The sequence below is a fragment of the Amblyomma mixtum genome, chromosome 8 (assembly GCF_055824585.1).
Source record: "Amblyomma mixtum isolate Tamu chromosome 8, ASM5582458v1, whole genome shotgun sequence".
NCBI classification, from domain to species: Eukaryota; Metazoa; Arthropoda; class Arachnida; order Ixodida; family Ixodidae; genus Amblyomma; species Amblyomma mixtum.
Genome location: NC_143019.1, coordinates 143,161,710 through 143,175,890, shown reverse-complemented (window position 1 = coordinate 143,175,890; position 14,181 = coordinate 143,161,710).

Sequence of the window (14,181 nt, the reverse complement as noted above, 5' to 3'; positions counted from 1 at the left end):
TTTTGGTGCAATAACCATCATTGCGGCTAAATAATTCGGAAATTTCTTCCTCGTCACGTTGCTCTCGCTACACGTGCTCTTTAAACACTTCGAGCGGCTTTGTATTGATACCAAATAGAAAACGTTGAATGTTACACTGCAACTTGGGTGCCAAGGTAGAATAGAGATGCCATGTTGTATTCGGCTCTTTTACGCCAGTCAATGCACATTTTGAGGTGCAAGGCAGATTGATCACGACCGCAATGCCTTGAACAAAAAGTGTCAGTGCTAGGCATAGCTGCGGGTGTTATCTGTACGATTTATCATAAATACTGCCCTCTAGAACACTCCACTGGCATCTTTGTCGCGTATTATTGTATGAAGCACTAGCGTTCCTCTCAGTGACGAGAGTAAGTTTTTGTATCGGTTATGAGTAGCCGTCAGCTGAACATAATGTCGAATAATTTCCTGCTCACCGGTCATGCTCTATTTTTGCTTTTCTGAGACAAATGCCGGCGCGTGAAAGATCTGAATGACTGTGCTAAACGTTCTTGGAGACGCCTCTTTTCTGCAAGTCCCAGACACAAAATTGTGGCGCTCGTAATCGCCTCGTTCATTTCCAATTTTCTACTGATAAAAATAATTTCTTACTGCGTTTCCATTTCATTGTATATGTAAGGGCGGAGAGCATGTTGAGGAATAGATTTTACTTAATATGTGCTCTCCTGAAAGATTGTTTCAACGTTTATCTTTCAACAATTACACTCTGTGTCACATTTAAGACTTCATGGTCGCTTTTTGTCGTCTAGAAATAATACAGAGTGCTGCTTTTCCTGCCGCTTTGGAGCTTGTAGCGCCACTGCAAAATTAGATATTGCATATATAATTTTTATTGTACCCACATAATATAAATAATTTTGCAGTCAAACGGTTGATACTCACAAGAGAGTCCAGACGGTGGTTGTCGATTTTAATGTTAAAATGTCGACTGTTGGTGAAGCCGCAATTGTTATGGCTACTTATGGCACTTGGCTTTCTCGCCGAAGGCTTAACGAATTGGTTCATAAACATCTGGGCAGTACACGAAGTCAACTTGGGCTACGTTTCGTGGCCACCAAGGATAGATAGAAAAAAAGATAAATGTGTTTCTCCGGCCTCTTATCAGAAAGAAAAAAGCGAATCATTAATGAAGGCTTAGGATAGTTGGTGGTCCGTGTTGCAAAACATAAACGAACGCATAACAACAAAGAAAAACGAGAGCAAGGCATTCCCCAGCCTAGTATTGTGTGCTTTCCTTGCCTTCTTGCCTTTTCCGGGCTGTGTTTCTTCGCTTAAAGCATGCTTAACAACATTGATTGCAGAGACGCGACCACCCTTTACATGCGAAAAGAGCTGAGCTGGCTACGCTACATCTGTAGCGGATTGCCATTGTAATCGCGCCTGTGAGGGGAGCATTTTTTCACAGTCAAGAAGAATAAATACCTCTGCATTCTCACCCCGCTCTCTTATATAGCGCTGTACATTTTTAATGAGTGTGGAACTAGTCATTTTTCAGCTCTTCGTGGACTGGTTTAATTATTCCTGCGCTTGACAGCTCGCATGACTAGTTCACAGCGGATGGCCACAAATTGTTTGCGCTTCCGTCAAAAATGGAATATATTCTCGTCTTAGCATATCAGCGAAGTTCTGACGAGTAAATGGTGTCTCGCTCACAATAACTGGAAAAGCAAGACTGCCGCACTGGATTAATTTCAAGTTCAGAGAGATGCAAAAGGGCTCGCATGAGATTCGCTCAAGCATGCCACGGACGGAAAAGCGCCTGCACCGCACATAATCTATCACCGCTGCTAAGTTTGAAATTGATGAATATTTAGTCCCTGCATAACATGCACTTTGGCAGCGTTTGGGTTACACTATTTTACGGTTTTAGGAAGCACACAGTTAGCGCGGGTTTCCTTGACTCGAGGAAAAAGTTAGGGACCATTGCAACTGGCAACCAGTCGGGTCATTACCACCACTCGGTGGAGATCGTTTTTTCTTTCCGACTCAGTAGTAACGCCCTGAACTTTATTTCTACTGCAGTGCATCATGGCAGTGTAGCAGAAGTGAAGAGAACAGAATGGAAAAGAAGCGCAAAGCATAAAGCACCCTGGGTTCAGTAAGGCTTCCCCATTGTTCACATCACTAAGACAGTGGTTCGCTTTCTGAACAGACATTTCCTTGAGTTGTCGCGTTTTCAACATTCGTATTATCCCTGAGCTCTGCGTTTTGAGGTTGTACAAGCAAACTTCCATGAACAGCACGTCTCTATTAGCGGCAGGTTTGGACAGGATCAGCCTCTGACTATCAACCAGAGTTTAAGTTAAGGGAAAGATCTATTGTAGAAATCGGTATCGTTAAAAAGAATGTAGTGAAGTGCAAGTCTACCCCGTCCTTGCAGTTGACGCATACTTGCTATTTTTGGCTAGTCACGCTGGTTACGCGAAGCTTCACTATGACATATGCCGTCTTGCTGTGTTGGCCGCTATGCCATAGCGTGTTTTAGATGCCAGTCCGGTAAAAGGCAGGATAAAAATAATAATATATCATCATTCTTGTTTAACTGGGAACATGCATGCTTAGCAGAACCGGCATGTTTCGTTCCAGAGTTGTGAGGGAGAAAAGAATAACCCACTTTATTGCCATGACGGTAGCACTGAAGTTGTCGACACGAATGCATTTTCCCGAGCAAAAAAAAAAAAATTACTTGCATTTTACTGTAACAAAGAGCCATGCTGAGTCACAGTGCTTGTTATCTTAATAATCGGCTTTCAGTTTCAATCGCCTTTGTTCACAGCTTCGGCTCACGCGCAGTTCTTTTACGTACTGGTGATTCTGAAGTGTCTGTAACCTGTACATAGATGTAATATAAGATGTTAATAATAGTTTCCTGCAATCACTACTTATTATATGACAACCTGACCTGTAGATAATATTAGAAAACGACCTGTAAAGAACGCCGTTTAAAGGCTTTATTTTAATTATTTCTGCAACTGAAATGAAAGGCGAAAGACTAATAAAAACGTTATGCACTTGAAATCGCTGAGGGGGATACAGCGACGAGAGAGTGTGTCTGCGGTACGCCGCCTGTTCAGCCCGACGAGTGTCGCACCGGCGCGATATATTTCGATGCAATATGTCCATTGTGTGTCCAGTCTGATTTGTTGTACATTCTTTTCTTGCGTTTGGTCAGCTCTCTTTCAGCCTTGGATACCTTGCCACGCATGCGTGCGCCCGTTGAGAGCGGAGTGGGGCACTTTCGGAGGCAGTTTCGAGCAGCCAACCGAGAATGGCGTTCACGCTAGGCACTGTTTATTTCGGAACCGGCACGGGAAGTGAGCACCTGTTATTCTTAAAGGTGTACGCGTAGTGGGCTGCAGATTGAATATGTTCTCACATTCGAAGAAGCACCCGTGTATCACTGTGAAGAAAATAAATGATGTTTTGGACACGATGGCTTCGGCAGCTTCGTATACCCTTCTACATGTTAATCTTTTCTTCACCCAACTTTCAGCTTACCGGGGCAGCTGATGGATCGCGTCGCAGAACTGCTCACATCTGGAGGGGCGATGCCGAGAGCTGGATCCTCTTTCCTCCGCCCATATCTCATTAAGATATTGGCACTAATGGAGCTGGAAAACCGACCAAGCTACTCTGTTCAAATTGCAACGCCGCTGCCATGTGTTTCGAAGTTTATTTTTTCTGCACAAAGCACAAAAACACAAACGCACAGAACGCCGCTTTGAAAAACGCTGCACGCGTACTTAGACCGTCCGGAGCACAAAAACAGTCCTCTCGAACAATAACAGTTCAAGGTTTAGTAACGGAATGACGATCGAAACGGTCATAAATATCTCATATTTATTTACCACATGAAGCGCTACCTTACATTAGCAGCTAATTTCGAAGCGCACCCGTCTTCTCATTGGGCATTAACTGGACACCAATTACTCCTTCCTTTCAGTTTAAAACGGTGGGCCATGAACATAATTCACACGCAGCCGAGTGGTTTAAAAATTTAGCATAATTGGTACAGTCTTTACTTCCTATGGATTAATCCGTTGTTACACGTCGGAAACAATTAACCACGAGAATTCTTTAGCTGAACTCCACGAAACATACTGTGTGCTGTACACGAAATCCGAAAAAGTGTATCCCCCACAAATTAGGAGAAACAAATGTTGAAATATCGTCTTTCAGCTATCCTGAGCGAACTATCCGGTGAAGATAACCGAGATGTCTTCCACAAATCGTTCAGGGATCTACGCAGTATGTTTCTCTAGGCTAAAAAATGTGCATGACAATATAGCGAGTTTTTTGTTTTGTTTGTGAAAAACCACCGTTACAGCGATGTGTGTTATTCAAAAGGGTGGAAATTTGGGCTGGTTGGTGCATGATCTGAGGCTAAAAAACAGTGCAAACGAGGACGAAGCAGAGAGAGGGACACGACGCTTGTTTTTTTCTTCACTTCTCCCTTTTGCCGCGCATTTTTTATTAGCCAATTCTGTACACTAAATTTTTCCTCTTCTCGAACCTCAAGTTTATTCGCCTGTTGTTGTCGGCATTAGCGTTTATTTTTTTTTGGTACTTCTTTCTGCTTTGTGAGCAGCCACGTTTTTTACCAATTCACTGGCTGTATTACAAACCATAACGTAAGAGTAGCGCAAAACCAGGACGACGGACACAAGGGGAGAGAACACAAACCAACAACACAGGCGCTAACTTCCGACTGACGAAGAAAACCAAACCCAACCAAGTGAACGGAACCCGAGCAAAAGTAGCGCATGCGCTGACCTAAGATAAAAAAAATCGAAAAAAAAGGTGCGAAAAATGCGATAAAAATGTGAGATCACGGATGTTTTGAACCCAAGAAGGCCAGCTCTCGTTTAGACAAGGAAATGGACGGAGTACTAACGCAGTTATCTTGTAAGGCAGCAATCTGTGCAGCTTCCACAATTTCGCGAGTTAGCTTATCTCTACGCTTAGCAACGACTGAGCATTTGTCCAAAAAAGGCACGCACTTGCAATCTTTGCAGTGCAAAGCTAGATTGCTGCGGGTATAAGTCTTCATGTTATTATTGTGCTCTCGAAGCCTATCGTTCAGGCACCTACCGGATTGCCCAATATACTGCTTGCCACAGGAGAGCGGAATGTTGTACACAATGCCCTCAGTACATTTAACAAATCTTTTCCTGTGGCGGATGGTACACTGCTGCTTTTGGGAGCTATGTGCGGAGGGCACGGACCTTTTGCATAACACACTGAGCTTTTGTGGAGCGGAAAACACCACACGAACGTTTGCCTTTTTCCCTATTTTCTTCAGATTGTGCACGAGACAATGGACGTAAGGAATGACAGCCACCTTTCCTCTCGTTTCTTCTGTAGTGTTAGGTTCTTTCCGGAGCTTCTTTTTCAGCAGGTTTTCGGCGACTGTACCCACAAAATCTTTAGGGTACCCTGCTTCGAGGAACCTCGCGAGTTGTTCATGAAAGCTAGATGCGGATTGATGGGGGCATGACTTTTCAAAGGCGTTTTCCATGCAGAGGTTAATAATGCCTCGTTTCACGAGTTTAGAATGAGCTGATGTGTAAGGTAGAAGCGGTTTGTTGGCGCGAGGTGAATAGCACCAGCAAACGTGGTTGTCCATGAATTTAAGCCGAATATCGAGAAACCTAATCTCTGAGTCAGTAGGCATTTCGCTAGTCAATAGTAGCGGGTGAAAACACCCTTGTACAATGGTCAAAATGTCTGAAGTAACGGCCTCGAGGTTCGAAGGTGTGCAGTTAACAAGGAAGAGAAAATCGTCAACAAATCTGAAGATTCTAACCACACAAGAATTAGCAAGTCGGTCTTGGAGGATCCTGTCAAGGTGTGCAAGGTATAGGTTACTCGGTGCGGGGGCCAGGCAGGACCCAATGCATATTCCCTGCTTTTGAATGAACGGAACGTCTTGAAAATTTATGAAGGTGGAGCGCAGATAAAACAACAGCAATTCTAAAAAACTATCAACAGACAGCCCTGATTCATTTTGAAATGACACCGCACCGTAATGAAGGATCGATTCTTCAACTATGGTAAGTAGGTTATCATGAGGCAAGGAGTAATACAAATCTTTAACGTCAATGGAGAAGCCGAGAAGGCTCTGGTCGGACAACAATTTCACAGCATTAACAACTTGTTCTGAATTTCTTATAAGAAACGGGTCATTGACAGGCAAAATATTAAGTTTTTCTTGGAGAAACAGAGCTATTGACTTCTGCCAAGTGTCTTGTTCAGAAATTATTACCCTAAGGGGAGCATCAACCTTGTGAGTCTTTGCGCTGAAAAACACTTCTAAAAAGAGACGCTTGCTATTTTCAATGCTCTTTGCCACTTTTGCAAGATTGAGCTTGTCACATAGCTTCATGGCTTGTGCCTTAAGCTTGGGAAGCGAGACCTTCTTACGAGCCTCAAAAACCTCTGTCACATCACGGTGGGCTTTCTCATTGAATGTATCATGCGAAAATACAGCAAAACCTCCGTCTTTGTCAGAGGGGAGGACACAAAGTGACTGTTCGGCTAGAAAGGACAGGACGCGATTCACATTGACTTTCGAGGGGCGAGGCTTGCAGTGAGAAAGGACGTCCACACCATCGGCGATGCACCGACCACAGTCCTCTTGGTCGGCCAGGCGGGATACACGTCGCACCATGGAGAGCAGTTCATGCGGAGCTTTCATGCGGAGCATCTGCTATTAGCTGACCGTACAACCGAAGCCCTCTGGCAAGTTCATCTGGAGGATCTTCGCTCCCGGTGCCCCCCTAACTGCCCTAGCAACGTGAACAAAGTGTTCGTCCCTGACGGCGTCACGATTCCCCAGGACGTCATGCGGACGTTGGCCCTTGGTCCCAAGTTTGCAAGGGAATCTCCGAAAGCTCCGCATGAACTGCTCTCCATGGTGCGACGTGTATCCCGCCTGGCCGACCAAGAGGACTGTGGTCGGTGCATCGCCGATGGTGTGGACGTCCTTTCTCACTGTAAGCCTCGCCGCTCGAAAGTCAATGTGAATCGCGTCCTGTCCTTTCTAGCCGAACAGTCACTTTGTGTCCTCCCCTCTGACAAAGAGGGAGGTTTTGCTGTATTTTCGCATGATACATTCAATGAGAAAGCCCACCGTGCTGTGACAGAGGTTTTTGAGGCTCGTAAGAAGGTCTCGCTTCCCAAGCTTAAGGCACAAGCCATGAAGCTATGTGACAAGCTCAATCTTGCAAAAGTTGCAAAGAGCATTGAATATAGCAAGCGTCTCTTTTTAGAAGTGTTTTTCAGCGCAAAGACTCACAAGGTTGATGCTCCCCTTAGGGCAATAATTTTTGAACAAGACACTTGGCAGAAGTCAATAGCTTTGTTTCTCCAAGAAAAACTTAATATTTCGCCTGTCAATGACCCGTTTCTTGTAAGAAATTCAGAACAAGTTGTTAATGCTGTGAAATTGTTGTCCGACCAGAGCCTTCTCGGCTTCTCCATTGACGTTAAAGATTTGTATTACTCCTTTCCTCATGATAACCTACTTACCATAGTTGAAGAATCGATCCTTCATTACGGTGTGGTGTCATTTCAAAATGAATCAGGGCTGTCTGTTGATAGTTTTTTAGAATTGCTGTTGTTTTATCTGCGCTCCACCTTCATAAATTTTCAAGACGTTCCGTTCATTCAAAAGCAGGGAATATGCATTGGGTCCTGCCTGGCCCCCGCACTTAGTAACCTATACCTTGCACACCTTGACAGGATCCTCCAAGACCGACTTGCTAATTCTTGTGTGGTTAGAATCTTCAGATTTGTTGACGATTTTCTCTTCCTTGTTAACTGCACACCTTCGAACCTCGAGGCCGTTACTTTAGACATTTTGACCATTGTACAAGTGTGTTTTCACCCGCTACTATTGACTAGCGAAATGCCTACTGACTCAGAGATTAGGTTTCTCGATATTCGGCTTAAATTCATGGACAACCACGTTTGCTGGTGCTATTCACCTCGCGCCAACAAACCGCTTCTACCTTACACATCAGCTCATTCTAAACTCGTGAAACGAGGCATTATTAACCTCTGCATGGAAACCGCCTTTGAAAAGTCATGCCCCCATCAATCCGCATCTAGCTTTCATGAACAACTCGCGAGGTTCCTCGAAGCAGGGTACCCTAAAGATTTTGTGGGTACAGTCGCCGAAAACCTGCTGAAAAAGAAGCTCCGGAAAGAACCTAACACTACAGAAGAAACGAGAGGAAAGGTGGCTGTCATTCCTTACGTCCATTGTCTCGTGCACAATCTGAAGAAAATAGGGAAAAAGGCAAACGTTCGTGTGGTGTTTTCCGCTCCACAAAAGCTCAGTGTGTTATGCAAAAGGTCCGTGCCCTCCGCACATAGCTCACAAAAGCAGCAGTGTAGCATCCGCCACAGGAAAAGATTTGTTAAATGTACTGAGGGCATTGTGTACAACATTCCGCTCTCCTGTGGCAAGCAGTATATTGGGCAATCCGGTAGGTGCCTGAACAATAGGCTTCGAGAGCACAATAATAACATGAAGACTTATACCGGCAGCAATCTAGCTTTGCACTGCAAAGATTGAAAGTGCGTGCCTTTTTTGGACAAATGCTCAGTCGTTGCTAAGAGTAGAGATAAGCTAACTCGCGAAATTGTGGAAGCTGCACAGATTGCTGCCTTACAAGATAACTGCGTTAGTATTCCGTCCATTTCCTTGTCTAAACGAGAGCTGGCCTTCTTGGGTTCAAAACATCCGTGATCTCACATTTTTTATCGCATTTTTCGCACCTTTTTTTCGATTTTTTTTTTATCTTAGGTCAGCGCATGCGCTACTTTTGCTCGGGTTCCGTTCACATGGTCGGGTTTGGTTTTCTTCGTCAGTCGGAAGTTAGCGCCTGTGTTGTTGGTGTGTGTTCTCTCCCCTTGTGTCCGTCGTCCTGGTTTTGCGCTACTCTTACGTTATGGATCAATACCGACTTGTCCAAATTTCCACCCTGGTGAATCGTATTACAAACATTCCGCGTTTTCCAATGGATGCCTTTAGGGGGCACGGACCCCGTCCAGCCTCTTTAGGGGTTTTTGTCCATGCCCCTAAGCATCTCCGGATGTTTAAATAAACCGATTTGATTTGAATATCAGCAATCCCTATAATAGCAATAAGATGGTTACTTTCAGCAAAGTATCTCATAGTCTACCCAGCGTTTCTAGATAAGGACAGTTGTAAAACTTGCTCTGGGGATGCGGCCCTTTCCTGTCTCCGCTTTAATCTGTGAGATTTTAAGGCGAAAGCATTTAATGTCTCATCGTTGTAAGCAGCAGTTGTCGACAGATAATGTCACGCTTTTCAGTTGGTCGAAACGGTCTTGGCGTCACAGTGCGCTAATTTCAAACGGGGCCAATTGTACTTTGGCTAGTAACCATGCAACCAATTGTAGGGACCACATAGTGATGCTCCAAGTAAGTGGGACTGAGCTTAGTTAATTGCTTAATTACCCAATTAGCCTAGTTAACTTCTCTAGTCAGGCCATATAAATAAATAAAACCTAGTAAGAAATTGGTCGAGCTCGGGAATCGGACCCCGGTCTTCGGAGTGCGAGGCGAGCATGCTATCCACTCCGCCATGCCAGCTCGATGGTTTGGAATGAACAAAGGCGCGTCTAGTGAATACGGTGTCTTCGCTCAGTGCCATCCTCCTCCCTTCCCTTCCGGCGAGGTGTAGGTGTCCACCGAGATATGACAGACAGATACATTTCCTTTCCTCAAAAACCAATTTACCGACGAGCGAGGCTTAGAACCGAATGGGCGATGGCGTTCTATGGACTCCCTGGCAGCGTTGCAAGACGCGCGTTCCACTCTTAGCCACCCTAGCCAAACTTCGCACGGTGGGAGACCAGGTGGGCCGCATGGTCCGCCGGGTCTCCAACAAGCGGGGCGGATTACGAAGCAAGGATGCACTGCGGCTTGCCCATGCTTTCGTAACGAGTAGAATCCTCTACTCAACCCCCTACTTGCACCTGCGCAAACATGATGATGACCAACTGGAGGTCATCCACCGGAAAGTCATCAAGCGGGCTCTCGACCTCCCGGTCACCACGTCCAACCAGCGACTTCTGGCCTTGGGCGTGGTGAACACATTTCGGGAGCTTCGAGAGGCCCACTTAGTCAACCAATACACGCGTCTTGCACAGACCACGTCCGGTCGCCGCCTCTTGGACCGGCTACACATCAAACATGACTACCATATTGAGGAAAGGGAGAGAGTGCCAGCACCCTGGAGACGCGCCCTCCGGGTCCGACCCCTTCCCCGCAACATGTCCAGAGAAGACCATAGCGGTCGTCGCCAGGCGCGCGCGGAAGCGTTGGCGCGATACTATGGTAACCAACAACATGTGTATTACGTGGACGTTGCCGGCCCACACCACGGGGTGTGGTACACGGCCGCAGTCGTACACAACACAAACACAGTCAACGGGCTCACTTTCAAAGCCTACAGCGCAACACACGCGGAGGAGATTGCCATTGCTCTTGCTCTCACTACTCCCAATTCGAAACACATCATCACCGACTCGCGAGGGGCCTGTCGGAACTACGAGTTGGGCTGGGCTCCCCCGCTTGCCTGGCGCATACTGGAATATAGCTGTCGATCTGAAGATCCAACTCCACGCAACCTGATTTGGGCCCCCGGTCACCAGGGGCTCCAGGGAAACGAACAGGCCGATCAGGCCGCCCGCGCACTCTCTCCCCGGGCTATCTCCCTGTCCTTGGAAGGGTACTCCCAATCAGACAATCTGGCCATTACATTCAAACAAATCACCGATTACTACAAGGAGGAGCACCGGCGCTACCCGGCCCCTTGTAAGGGTCTGGATCGCGCTGACGAGCGCCTCCTCATCAAAATTATTACTGACACTGTACTGTGCCCGGCGGTGCTTAAACATTTCAATACATCCTTTGATGGCACGTGCCAGTTCTGTGGGGAGGTGGCTGACACCTTCCACATGGTTTGGGCGTGTCAGTCAAACCCATCTATCCCCCCAACCCCAACCCCACCAGAGAGGACTGGGAGGCGGCCCTGCTCGGCTGTCAGGACCTAAAGACCCAAAAGGCCTTGGTTCACCGGACGCGGGCGGCGTTGCTTGCCAATGGGGCCCCGGAATAGGAGCTCCACCTAGTATTGTTAGGGGAAAGGGCCAATAGGGCCTACCCCAATCACCTCTCTGTAAATATTTATTGCATTATAAATGTTTTTCACCACCACCACCACTCTTAGAGGCGAAGCTTAACATCTTAACCACACATCAGTGACCACATTTTAGGTCAAAAAAGTGCACCCCCCCACCCCCCTGAATTTTGACGGGTGTCCACCGAGATATGTGAGACAGTTACTGCGTAATTTGCTTTCCTCAAATACAATTTTCACTTTCTTCATTACGGGCCATCTTCGTCTTTCTTCTTTCACTCCCACTTCCTCCGTTCCTCTACGGTGCGGTTCAGGTGTCCACCGAGATGACAGAGATTTACTGCGCCATTTCCTTTCCTCAAAAACCGTTGCGTTGAAACGGCAAGGCATCGCGCCGAACGGGTGGCGGCGTTCCGTGGACTCCCTGGCAGCGCTACAACACGCTGTCGCGTTCCACTCCTAAAGTCGAAGCTTAAGCTTAAGCTTAATTAGCAGTTAATTAGTATTCAGGCATTAATCAGTAATTAACCGTTAATTAGTGATATGCCATCACTTAGTAATGAGTACTCAATTACATGTGACGCCACCAGTGCCACAGAAGCACTGAAAGTGGTGCGGAAAACGCTTTCGCCTCTACGCACTTTAGACAGTCAAAGTGCCCCCTGAATTTTTTTCGGGGGGGGGGGGGGGGGGGGGGGGGGCAGAGCGGCTGGTGCAATTCATTAACGCCGGACTTAACCGGGTGATTGTGTGCGCTACCGAGCGCACGCTGACCACGGCGGGCCTTGCTCTGAGGGAACAAAGGAACGACACACTGGCTGACACAAACAAGGCATTTATTGCTACAACAACAATAACGCCAGCTAGCAACAAAATACGGTAAGGAATCGAGGACGTCCGGCTTAGGGCCATTTCACATGCGTGCGATTCTCGCCTGCGACGCTGCGAATGCGGTTGGTCTGTGAATGGGGGGGGGGTGCATCGGTCCAGCCGCAGACTGCTTCCGATCGAGTTCCGTCCGGTTGGAATTCAAACGCAGCGTCGGTGTGTTCGCTCTGCTACTGATCAATGGTGAGCGCCGAGACGTCGTGTGACGTTAGGTCACGGGGGAGCTGTTGTCGCTTCGGAGCAAAATTGTTTATTTTAGTCAAAACATACGAAATATTTCCTTGCATCTAAAAACACGCTGGTCATAACAGCATCAGCACTTGCGTTTCTGTCGCGTTTAATCATGGGTTTTCTATGCGAGAAATATTGCGTGTCCCTCCGACCGAATTCGTTCAGTACGCGTTGCATGTGAAGGCACTGAGCGAAAATCGCACTGCAGCGCCACCGACCAGGCCAACTATTTTCGTTCTAGTCGCAGCATGTCCCTCACCAGCAAGGTGATGAGCGAATGTTCGCCCACTCTGGGGCAGGGGACGCTCCGCGGCCGGAGTGGACGAGAGGAGTGGACGAACGTTCCTCCCCACGAGACTTCTCCGTGCCGGCGAAGAGCGGAGCCTTGAGAGGGTGCTTCACGGCGAAGCCAACCTAAGGGGAAGACAAGGGGCAAAGTCGCCACAAATCTCGAAGAGACGCGAGTGCCATCTCTAGGCTGGTGACAGCACTGCGTTAGTATTCTTGCTTTTCTCTTCGCCGCCGCAACGCACATTGGCTGCGCTTGGTCACGTGCTGCACAACTGGTCTACTGCGGCTCTCGCCTCGCATCGTCTGCTCCGTCTGCGGCTGCTTCCAGCCGCGCGTCGCTATTTATGCTCACTGCTGCGGATTTTGTGTACGCATTCCCAAGTTCGCACGCGCTCTGCGCCTGAGGTACGAGAGCATAGCATGCTCGGGGTTGAGCTTTTGGGCGTTATATCGTCCGAAACTGAACGCCCTACTTTCCGTGCTTCCACACGGCAAAAATCGAAGAAACACGACGTGCCGCTTGCCCCCTCGTTGTTTGGCTAGACAAAATTCTTCATGAGGGTGATATGCGGCTGTGCAAAGTAGTTTGCTGGTCCGCTTCTTCAGCCATGTGTAGTGTAGGGCGCATCTCTGCTAACAGTTAATGCTTACCTTCCTTGTCTTACTGGCGATGCGAAGCGCAACAAGTATTACACGTTGCATAGACGACCTCTAAAACTGCGGCTGAAGTTGCAGTAAGTGCACTAAGGGCATCGTTGGTGCGTGCGCACTAGCGATGTGCGGGTGCTCACCTTCCAGCACCGAGTGCAGTACAAAGGCACCGTATTAGATTTTAGCTTCGCTTTTAAGCATGAAAGCTGAAATTATTGAAAGCTGAAACTTAAGCTGAAATTATTTCTAATACTTGGCTACTGGAACTTAGCACGTGGCTTTTCCTAAATGAACTTGAATTAAATACAAATAAAACGAAATTTATGTTGTTTTGTGCAAAAAATAAGCCCATATCCCATGTTGTGCGACTGTCGTTTCGAACTTCTGAGATTGAACAGGTTGAAAATGTTTCGTTTTTAGGAGTTACTTTGGACAGGAAACTTAGTTGGACATATCATGTTAATAATGTCCGCATCAAGGTTGCAAAATCAGTTGACATGCAATACAGGCTTCGTAATCTGTTGCCCTTTTGGCTCAAGAAGCGATTGTATTTTTCTCTTGTTCAATCTCATATAAATTATTGTCGGTTGGTATGGGGAACTATCACAAAAACTGATCCCAAAAGACTATGTGTGCTCATTCGGAAAGCTGCACGTTTATTTCAGTCAGCAAATGAACTAGTGCTTCTGAGCTTATGATCCGCCACAATCTACCATCTTTCATGTGTTCTTATCACCTATGGGGTTATTCTTATGATAACGCGCAAAGGGCTAGAAGCAGTCGTCTCTCTCTAGCACCAGCGTGCCAGCCCTAGCAGTCAGAGCTGTGACCCCCAACCCGCGGTGCGGTGAGTCGCAACCACGGCGGGTTCGGGCCAGAGGGGACAAACACGAGTATGCTACTCG